This window comes from Cherax quadricarinatus, chromosome 59 (assembly GCF_038502225.1).
Source record: "Cherax quadricarinatus isolate ZL_2023a chromosome 59, ASM3850222v1, whole genome shotgun sequence".
In the NCBI taxonomy this organism is placed as follows: domain Eukaryota; kingdom Metazoa; phylum Arthropoda; class Malacostraca; order Decapoda; family Parastacidae; genus Cherax; species Cherax quadricarinatus.
This window is the reverse complement of record NC_091350.1, coordinates 9,863,581-9,873,103: the sequence shown is the minus strand read 5'-3', so window position 1 is coordinate 9,873,103 and position 9,523 is coordinate 9,863,581.

The following is a 9,523-nucleotide window of genomic DNA, read 5'->3' as shown; positions in this document are numbered from 1 at the left end:
TGGCTCACTGACAGGAAGCAGAGAGTGTCCATAAATGGGGTTAAATCCGAGTGGGGATCTGTAACAAGTGGCGTTCCACAGGGATCAGTCTTGGGCCCGTTGTTATTTATAATATATATCAATGATCTTGATGAGGGAATTACTAGTGATATGAGCAAATTCGCCGATGACACAAAGATAGGTAGGATAATTGATTCAAACGTAGATGTTAGGGAACTTCAGGAGGATTTAAACAAACTCTATTCTTGGTCAGAAAAGTGGCAGATGCAGTTCAATGTAGATAAATGCAAGGTTCTGAAGCTTGGGAGTGCCCATAACCCTAGTACTTATAAATTAAATGATGTAGAACTTAGCCATACAGATTACGAAAAGGACTTGGGGTTATGGTGAGCAGCAACCTTAAACCAAGACAGCAATGCCTAAGCGTACGTAATAAGGCAAATAGATTACTGGGATTTATATCAAGAAGTGTAAGCAACAGAAGTCCAGAGGTCATACTGCAGCTTTATACATCATTAGTAAGGCCTCACCTTGATTATGCAGCTCAGTTCTGGTCTCCGTATTACAAAATGGACATAAATTCGTTAGAAAACATTCAGCGTAGGATGACTAAATTAATACATAGCATCAGAAATCTTCCTTATGAAGAAAGATTGAAGACTCTTAAGTTACATTCACTTGTTAGACGAAGAATGAGAGGAGACCTGATCGAAGTGTATAAGTGGAAGATAGGTATTAATAAAGGGGATATTAATAAGGTCTTGAGGATGTCTCTCCAAGAGAGAACGCGCAGTAATGGATTTAAATTAGATAAGTTTAGATTTAGAAAGGACATCGGAAAGTATTGGTTTGGAAATAGGGTAGTTGATGAGTGGAACAGTCTACCTAGTTGGGTTATTGAGGCTGGGACTTTGGGTAGTTTCAAATCTAGGTTGGATAAGTACATGAGTGGGATGGGTTGGATTTGAGTGGGACTTTCACATCAGAGCTTATTTCTTGGGTGGCATTGAAAATTGGGTAGGGCAAATGTTTTGTTAGTGGGATGAATTGTAAAGGACCTGCCTAGTATGGGCCAGCAGGCCTCCTGCAGTGTTCCTCCTTTCTTATGTTCTTATGTTCTCTCTTGAGCCTTGAATCTTCACTCTCTTGAGCCTTGAATCTTCACTGTCTTGAGCCTTGAATCTTCACTGTCTTGAGCCTTGAATCTTCACTCTCTTGAGCCTTGAATCTTCACTGTCTTGAGCCTTGAATCTTCACTCTCTTGAGCCTTGAATCTTCACTCTCTTGAGCCTTGAATCTTCACTCTCTTGAGCCTTGAATCTTCACTCTCTTGAGCCTTGAATCTTCACTCTCTTGAGCCTTGAATCTTCACTCTCTTGAGCCATGAATCTCACTGAATCTTCACTCTCTTGAGCCTTGAATCTTCACTCTTTTGAGCCTTGAATCTTCACTCTCTTGAGCCATGAATCTTCACTCTCTTGAGCCTTGAATCTTCACTCTCTTGAGCCTTGAATCTTCACTCTCTTGAGCCTTGAATCTTCACTCTCTTGAGCCTTGAATCTTCACTCTCTTGAGCCTTGAATCTTCACTCTCTTGAGCCTTGAATCTTCACTCTCTTGAGCCTTGAATCTTCACTCTCTTGAGCCTTGAATCTTCACTCTCTTGAGCCTTGAATCTTCACTCTCTTGAGCCTTGAATCTTCACTCTCTTGAGCCTTGAATCTTCACTCTCTTGAGCCTTGAATCTTCACTCTCTTGAGCCTTGAATCTTCACTCTCTTGAGCCTTGAATCTTCACTCTCTTGAGCCTTGAATCTTCACTCTCTTGAGCCTTGAATCTTCACTCTCTTGAGCCTTGAATCTTCACTCTCTTGAGCCTTGAATCTTCACTCTCTTCAGCCTTGAATCTTCACTCTCTTGAGAGACGTAGAATGAGGGAGCCTTGAATCTCACAGTGGTCTTCGGATGAATGATAGAACTGAAAAACTGGCTAAGCTGTATGCTTTCAAAAACGGGGTAGATTACAATCTTGGCTTGTCAGGTACCAGTTTAAGAACACTAATATGAAAAGAACTTCAACTGAATTTTATTCACTTAAGACTCAGGGAGACTGACAGAATTCAGTCCATCTATCATCATTTTATCATGCAGGAGGAGCCACATGTCTATGGTGCATCCAACAAGATAAGCAGACTCTTGGATGTCACTACTGCCCGGCTCCGGCTTTGTTACAAGTATCTTCGGCAGGTTAAATCACCACCACCAGACGTAGACCAAACGAAATGTAAACTTTGCCAGATGGACTATTGTCACACCCTGCGTCATTATGTACTGGAGTGCGATAAAATTAATGAATTTAGAGACAACTCAGAAATGTTCAAGAAATGGCAAAGTATTTTATCCACAGTGGTATATTACAGACCATTCTGGAGAAATACCCTGACTTTGCTAGCTGTAAATAAAGCATGACCACATTGTGTGTGTGTGTGTGTGTGTGTGTGTGTGTGTGTGTGTGTGTGTGTGTGTGTGTGTGTACTCACCTAGTTCTCACCTAGTTGAGGTTGCAGGGGTCGAGTCCAAGCTCCTGGCCCCGCCTCTTCACTGGTCGCTACTAGGTCACTCTCCCTGAACCGTGAGCTTTATCATACCTCTGCTTAAAGCTATGTATGGATCCTGCTTCCACTACATCGCTTCCCAAACTATTCCACTTACTGACTACTCTGTGGCTGAAGAAATACTTCCTAACATCCCTGTGATTCATCTGTGTCTTCAACTTCCAACTGTGTCCCCTTGTTGCTGTGTCCCATCTCTGGAACATCCTGTCTTTGTCCACCTTGTCAATTCCTCTCAGTATTTTGTATGTCGTTATCATGTCCCCCCTATCTCTCCTGTCCTCCAGTGTCGTCAGGTCGATTTCCCTTAACCTCTCCTCGTAGGACATACCCCTTAGCTCTGGGACTAGTCTTGTTGCAAACCTTTGCACTTTCTCTAGTTTCTTCACGTGCTTGGCTAGGTGTGGGTTCCAAACTGGTGCCGCATACTCCAATATGGGCCTAACGTACACGGTGTACAGAGTCGTGAACGATTCCTTATTAAGATGTCGGAATGCTGTTCTGAGGTTTGCTAAGCGCCCATATGCTGCAGCAGTTATTTGGTTGATGTGCGCTTCAGGAGATGTGCCTGGTGTTATTCTCACCCCTGGATCTTTTTCCTTGAATGAGGTTTGTAGTCTCTGGCTCCCCCTAGACTGTACTCCGTCTGCGGTCTTCTTTGCCCTTCCCCAAACTTCATGACTTTGCACTTGGTAGGGTTGAACTCCAGGAGCCAATTGCTGGACCGGTCTGCGGCCTGTCCAGATCCCTTTGTAGTTCTGCCTGGTCTTCGGTCGAATGAATTCTTCTCACCAACTTCACGTCATATGCAAATAAGGACACTTCGGAGTCTATTCCTTCCGTCACGTCGTTCACAAATACCAGAAACAGCACTGGTCCTAGGACTGACCGCTGTGGGACCCTGCTGGTCACAGGCGCCCACTCTGACACCTCGCCACGTACCATTACTCGCTGCTGTCTTCCTGACAAATATTCCCTGATTCACTGTAGTGCCATCCCTGTTATCCCTGCTTGGTCCTCCAGTTTTTGAACTAATCTTTTGTGTGGAACTGTGTCAGACGCCTTCTTGCAGTCCATGAAAATGCAATCCACCCACCCCTCTCTGTCTTGTCTTACTGCTCTCACCCTGTCATAGAACTCCAGTAGGTTTGTGACACAGGATTTCCCGTCCCTGAAACCATGTTGGCTACTGTTGATGAGATCATTCCTTTCTAGGTGATCCACCACTCTCCTCCTGACAATCTTCTCCATGTCTTTGCATACTATATATGTCAGTGACACTGATCTGTAGTTCAGTGCTTCATGTCTGTCGACTTTTTTAAAGATTGGGACTACATTTGCTGTCTTCCATCCCTCAGGCAATCTCCCTGTTTCCATAGATATATTGAATATTGTTGTTAGGGTTACACATAGCACCTCTGCTCCCTCTCTCAGGACCCATGAAGATATGTTATCTGGCCCCATTGCCTTTGAGGCATCTAGCTCATGCAGAAGCCTCTTCACTTCTTCCTCGGTTGTGTGTACTGTGTCCAGCACTTGGTGATGTACCCCGCCTCTCCGTCTTTCTGGAGTCCCTTCTGTCTCCTCTGTGAACACTTCTTTGAATCTCTTGAGTTCCTCACATACTTCACAGTCATTTTTTGTCTCTCCTCCTTACTTCCTTAGCCTGATTACCTGGTCCTTGACTGTTGTTTTCCTAATGATATGGCTGTACAATAGCTTCGGGTCAGATTTGGCTTTTGCTGCTATGTCGTTGGGCCTCCCTTCTTATCTGTGCATATTCATATCTGGCTCTACGACTGCTCTCCTTATTCTCCTGGGTCCTTTGCCTTCTTTACTTCTTCCATTCTCAAGCACACTTGGTTTTTGCCTCCCTGCACCTTTGTGTGAACCATGGGCTCATCCTGGCTTTCATTATTCCTGTTACCCTTTGGTACAAAACCTCTCCTCAGCCTCCTTGCACATTGTTGTTACATATTCCATCATCTCATTAACTGGCTTCCCTGCCAGTTCTCTGTCACACTGAACACCATTCAGGAAGTTCCTCATTCCCATGTAGTCCCCTTTCTTGTAGTTTGGCTTCATTCACCCATGCCTTCCTGCTTTCCCCTCCACTTGAAGCTCTACTGTGAATTCAAAACTTAAAACCACATGATCGCTAGCCCCAAAGGGTCTTTCATACATGATGTCCTCAATATCTGCACTACTCGAGGTGAATACTAGGCCCAGTCTTGCTGGTTCATCCTCTCCTCTCTCTCTCTCGTAGTGTCCCTTACATGCTGGTACAAGAAGTTTTCCAGTACCACCTCCATCATCTTAGCTCTCCATGTATCTTGGCCCCTTGTGGGTCCAAGTTCTCCCAATCAATTTCCTTGTGGTTAAAGTCACCCATGATGAGGAGCTTTGCCCTGCATGCATGAGCCCTTCTGGCCACTGCAGCCAGTGTGTCAACCATCGCTCTATTGCTCTCATCATACTCTTGCCTTGGCCTCCTGCTGTTCTGCAATTACCACTTTGGGAACTCCAGACTGAAGTGTTCCCGCTATGTAATCGCTTGCTTCTTCTCTGTCTCCTCTCTCCAGTTCATCAAAATTCCATCTGTTTTTGATCAGCAGTGCAACCCCTCCACCCCCCTGTTCCCTCTGTCTTTCCTCAGGATCTGGTATCCTGTTGGAAAGATGGCATCTGTTATCATACCTGTAAGCTTGGTTTCTGTGAGAGCTATGATGTTCAGTGATGCCTCTGACTCTTTCGTGCCACTCCTCCCACTTATTTGTTATTCCATCGACATTTGTGGACCATACCTTCAGTTTCCTCTCCAACACTGTGGTTTGGGGGGCCTGTGAGGGTGGGAGACCTGGTAGTGTCCTGTGGGATTCTATAGCTGGGTTTTGGGTGGAAGCTGTATGAAATGTAGTTTGTGTTGGAATCATGTGATAGTTTGTGGGTTTCTGGGGATCGTTCCGTGTGTGCTTGCCCTTGCTGCTCTGTCCTGCTCTGACTGACCTCTGCTGGTTCCGTCCTTGTCTCCATTCCTAGCTCCTTTTGCTTTTTTGTCCTCTCCCTCAGCTGCTGTCGTTCTGTTTGTGTTCTGTCTCTGTCTAGGAACACCCTCTTGTACTCTGCAAAGTACTTCAACCGTGGTTTCTCTTGGAGGATCCTGTTTCGCACTGTTTCTGTCCTGAAAATCAGCTTGATCGGTCGTTTTCTCCCCTTCAAATACCCCCCTATTCTCTGGAAATTTACAATCTTGTCCATGTCTTCTTCACCTATTTCTGTGATGTTCTCAATCTCCTTTCTTTCTGCCTGCCATCTTACAGTGTGTGTCCTTTCCTCTCCTGATGCCCATGGATAAACACTTATTTTGCCCTTTCCTCCTCCCATTACCTTTCCCTCTGTGACTCTGGTTCCTGTCTGTATGTGGTAATTTTCTCCCTTGTATTTTTTCAGTAGCTCCTGGTAGCATGGTTGTGCCTCTGCATTTGACATATCACCCTTTCTGTCTGCACCCATCTGCTCTTCCCTTTCACTCCTTGGCCCTTCTTGGCAGGCTGATATGACCTTAGCATAATTCATATCTCCTTCCTTCCAGTTTGGCCTCTCAGCTTCATTTGCCGTGTCTTTTCTGGTCAATGCTCCTGTAACTCGCTTCAGCCTGTTTACCTCATCTTCTAGGACCCTTATCCTGGCTACTGCAGTTTCGACTTGTGCCTCCCAATTCTTCTTCTCCTTCTCCAACCTCTTTTCCAATTTCACAGAAAGCTCTGTCACCATATTTTCAGAAAGCTCTCCTAATTTTCTCTCCCACTCTTGTTCCATCATTTTCCACTGTTCCTCATCTGATCCCTGGTTCCTTCAGAGAGAGAGAGAGAGAGAGAGAGAGAGAGAGAGAGAGAGAGAGAGAGAGAGAGAGAGAGAGAGAGAGAGAGAGAGAGAGAGAGAGAGAGAGAGAGAGAGAGAGAGAGAGAGAGAGAGAGAGAGAGAGAGAGAGAGTTGAGAGAGAGGGGAGAGAGAGAGGGGAGGGAGAGAGAGAGGGGAGAGAGAGAGAGTGGGCAAAGAGAGGGGAGAGAGAGGGGAGAGAGAGGAGAGGGGGAGAGAGAGGGGAGGAGGGGAGAGAGAGAGAGATGGGAAATGGGAGAGAGGAGAGATAATGAGAGGGGGAGAGATGTTAGAGGGGAGAGATGTTAGCTCATCTAACTTTTTCACTGCACTCACTGTATTTACTGACACATCTATACTTATCTCTTATCTCCCTGGTCTTGAGTCGCACTTATTCCTCAAATACTCCACTATGTAATGTGTGGCACCACTATTTAGGTCTGGTACACAACCCTTCCCTTTCCTTGATTCAGGCCGGCACTTAATACTTGGCATTATTATCTATGTTTTCTCTTCTGTGATCACTTATATTTCCTTTTTGCGGGTTTAAGTAATTATATGCACTCTTATGCTTGCACACGCCTATATACCACACTCTATTCCCTATGGTACAGTCAGAAACTACCGCCAAATCACGTTTAGTTTTGGTGACATGGTGAGAGTAAAAGTGGAGAAGATCATGTTGGTTGGTAGGTTTTCGATAGACTTTTAAACGAAGTTCTTGGTCAGCTTAGCAGAGAAGAACATCAAGGAAAGGAAGAGTATTGTCAGCTTGTTCTTCTAGTGTGAACTGGATCGAGGGTTCGACCAGCTTGGACTTGTGTTGGAGATCTTGAACGTTGAAGCGTCTGGAAGTTATGATAAGAATGTCGTCAACATAATGGAGCCAGGTGACAGAAGAGGGAATAATATATAGAAATAAATGGTATAAAATACCGACACAATGGAAATAATAATAATAATAATAATAATAATAATAATAATAATAATAATAATAATAATAATAATAATAATAATAATAATAATAATAAAAATAATAATAAAATAATATCTTTATTTACTACAAGTACATAGTATGCAGGCCTAGCTGACATCAATTACATGCTACTATAAAGAAAGCCACTTGTTATGCTGAGCATTTCTGGCAAATTAGGTCAGTTTTGTCCCAGGATGTGACCCACACCAGTCGACTAACACCCAGGTACCCATTTTAAACTGATGGGTGAACAGGGACAGGGACAGCAGGTGTCTTATGGAAACATGTCCCTAATGTTTTCCAGCCATACCGGAGGAGATTCGAACCCTGGACCTCAGTGTGTGAGCTGAGTGTGCTAGCGATCGAGCAGTATAATGTGATCCTTTATTGACAACGTTTTGCCCACACAGTGAGCTTTATCAAGTCATAAACAGATCTACCTGGGTAAAAGGTACATGAGTATTTATAGGATGGAGTCAGGTGGAGAATGCTGCATGTGACAATGAGGGAAAAGTTCAATAGATAGGAGTAGCGATATAGAAACAATAGTTTCATTGCCGGCTACTTGTTAAGGTAGGGTAAGTCCAGCTCCCGCTATTCCCCCCTCCCCGAAAGTGAGTTTGCTTGCCGGCTACTTGTTAGAGTAAGTTAAGTCTAGCTCCCACTATTCCCGCCTTTTTTCCCCCACTCCTAAAGCGATAGTTTGATTGCCAGCTGCTTGTTAAAGTAGGGTCAGTCTAGCTCCCGCTATTCCTTCCCCTCCTTCCTCCCGCCCCCCCCCCCCGAATGGTGACGTGTGGGGCTCCGGTCCAAACAGTAATCACTAGACTCACAGCTCCCAGCACTACTGTAAGTACATGCCTGCCTTGTATTCTAGTGGATTTATTGGTTGAAAGCTTCACTTTTGACCAATAATAAACTTAGTCCTTTCAGTCTTGCTCTAAGTTGACTTTTGTAATGATCACCACATCTTTCAGGTATTGTACTTATCATGGAGAGTGATTTCTTAAGCAGTGGGTAACCTTTCTATCTTTCCAGCTTGGATGACAGAGATGGTCACCTGCCAATCAATGAGTAGAATTGAAGGAGATGGACTAACGTTATGAGATGTCCCAAATTTTGATCCACTTACCGGTTTGTGTATGCAAGTAGCAGGATATAACTCCTCGTCATTGCAGTGGAAAAAATCTGCTTTCCTGTCATCTGGAAGGATTATTGAAAGCTAGAAAATCTGGGAAGAACGAGCTGGTGGGTTGTCATCAACACCTGCGACCCCTCCCCCATCATCAGCAACGGCTACGATTTCAACAACATGCGTGTCACCAACCATGTTATATATACATTTGTATTAGCGTTGAATTCAGTTATCATTTATATTTTTCATTTTTCATTTTCTTTAATGTAGGATCAATATTTCATATTTAAGTGTTTTATATTTTATATTTTCTAAATAATAAAGTGTTTATGTTTGTCAGTTTTTGTTCTTTTTCTATTCATTAATTTTCCTGAGGAGGAGCCAGCTTTGGTAATACTGTCTGAAGTTGTTACAGGGCTGAGTAAGCCTTCACAAGTGGCGACCTTGCCAGGATCAACTCTACTGAATCAAGATTCAGCTCCATCTCGAATCTACCATTGGAACTTCAACGCCGCATACCACAGACGGTTACCACCAGCCATGAGTAATCATTCTCTATGGTAGGACTACAGTACAGGTATTTAAAAGATTTGGTGATTGTTATAGTCTCAATTTATTGTAAGTCAAGTCAGGCAGGATATAATATTTAATTCTGCCACCTTTTTGTGTAAGCTTGAAACACTTTGGAGGATTAGACTCTAGGGACCCGAGATTTTCCTATGACAATTTGTTTCATTGAGCTCTTTATTATATCAAGGGAACTGTCATAGGACACTCTTGATTTGTTGGTGAGAAGATTGGATGGTCAAGGGACCCCATTCTACTTACTGTTTGCTCGGAGCCGGCATAGAACCCTTCGTTTTCATTAATACATATTGTTTAATTGAAGTAGGGATCGAGCCCTCTGATTTATTTACAGTTTG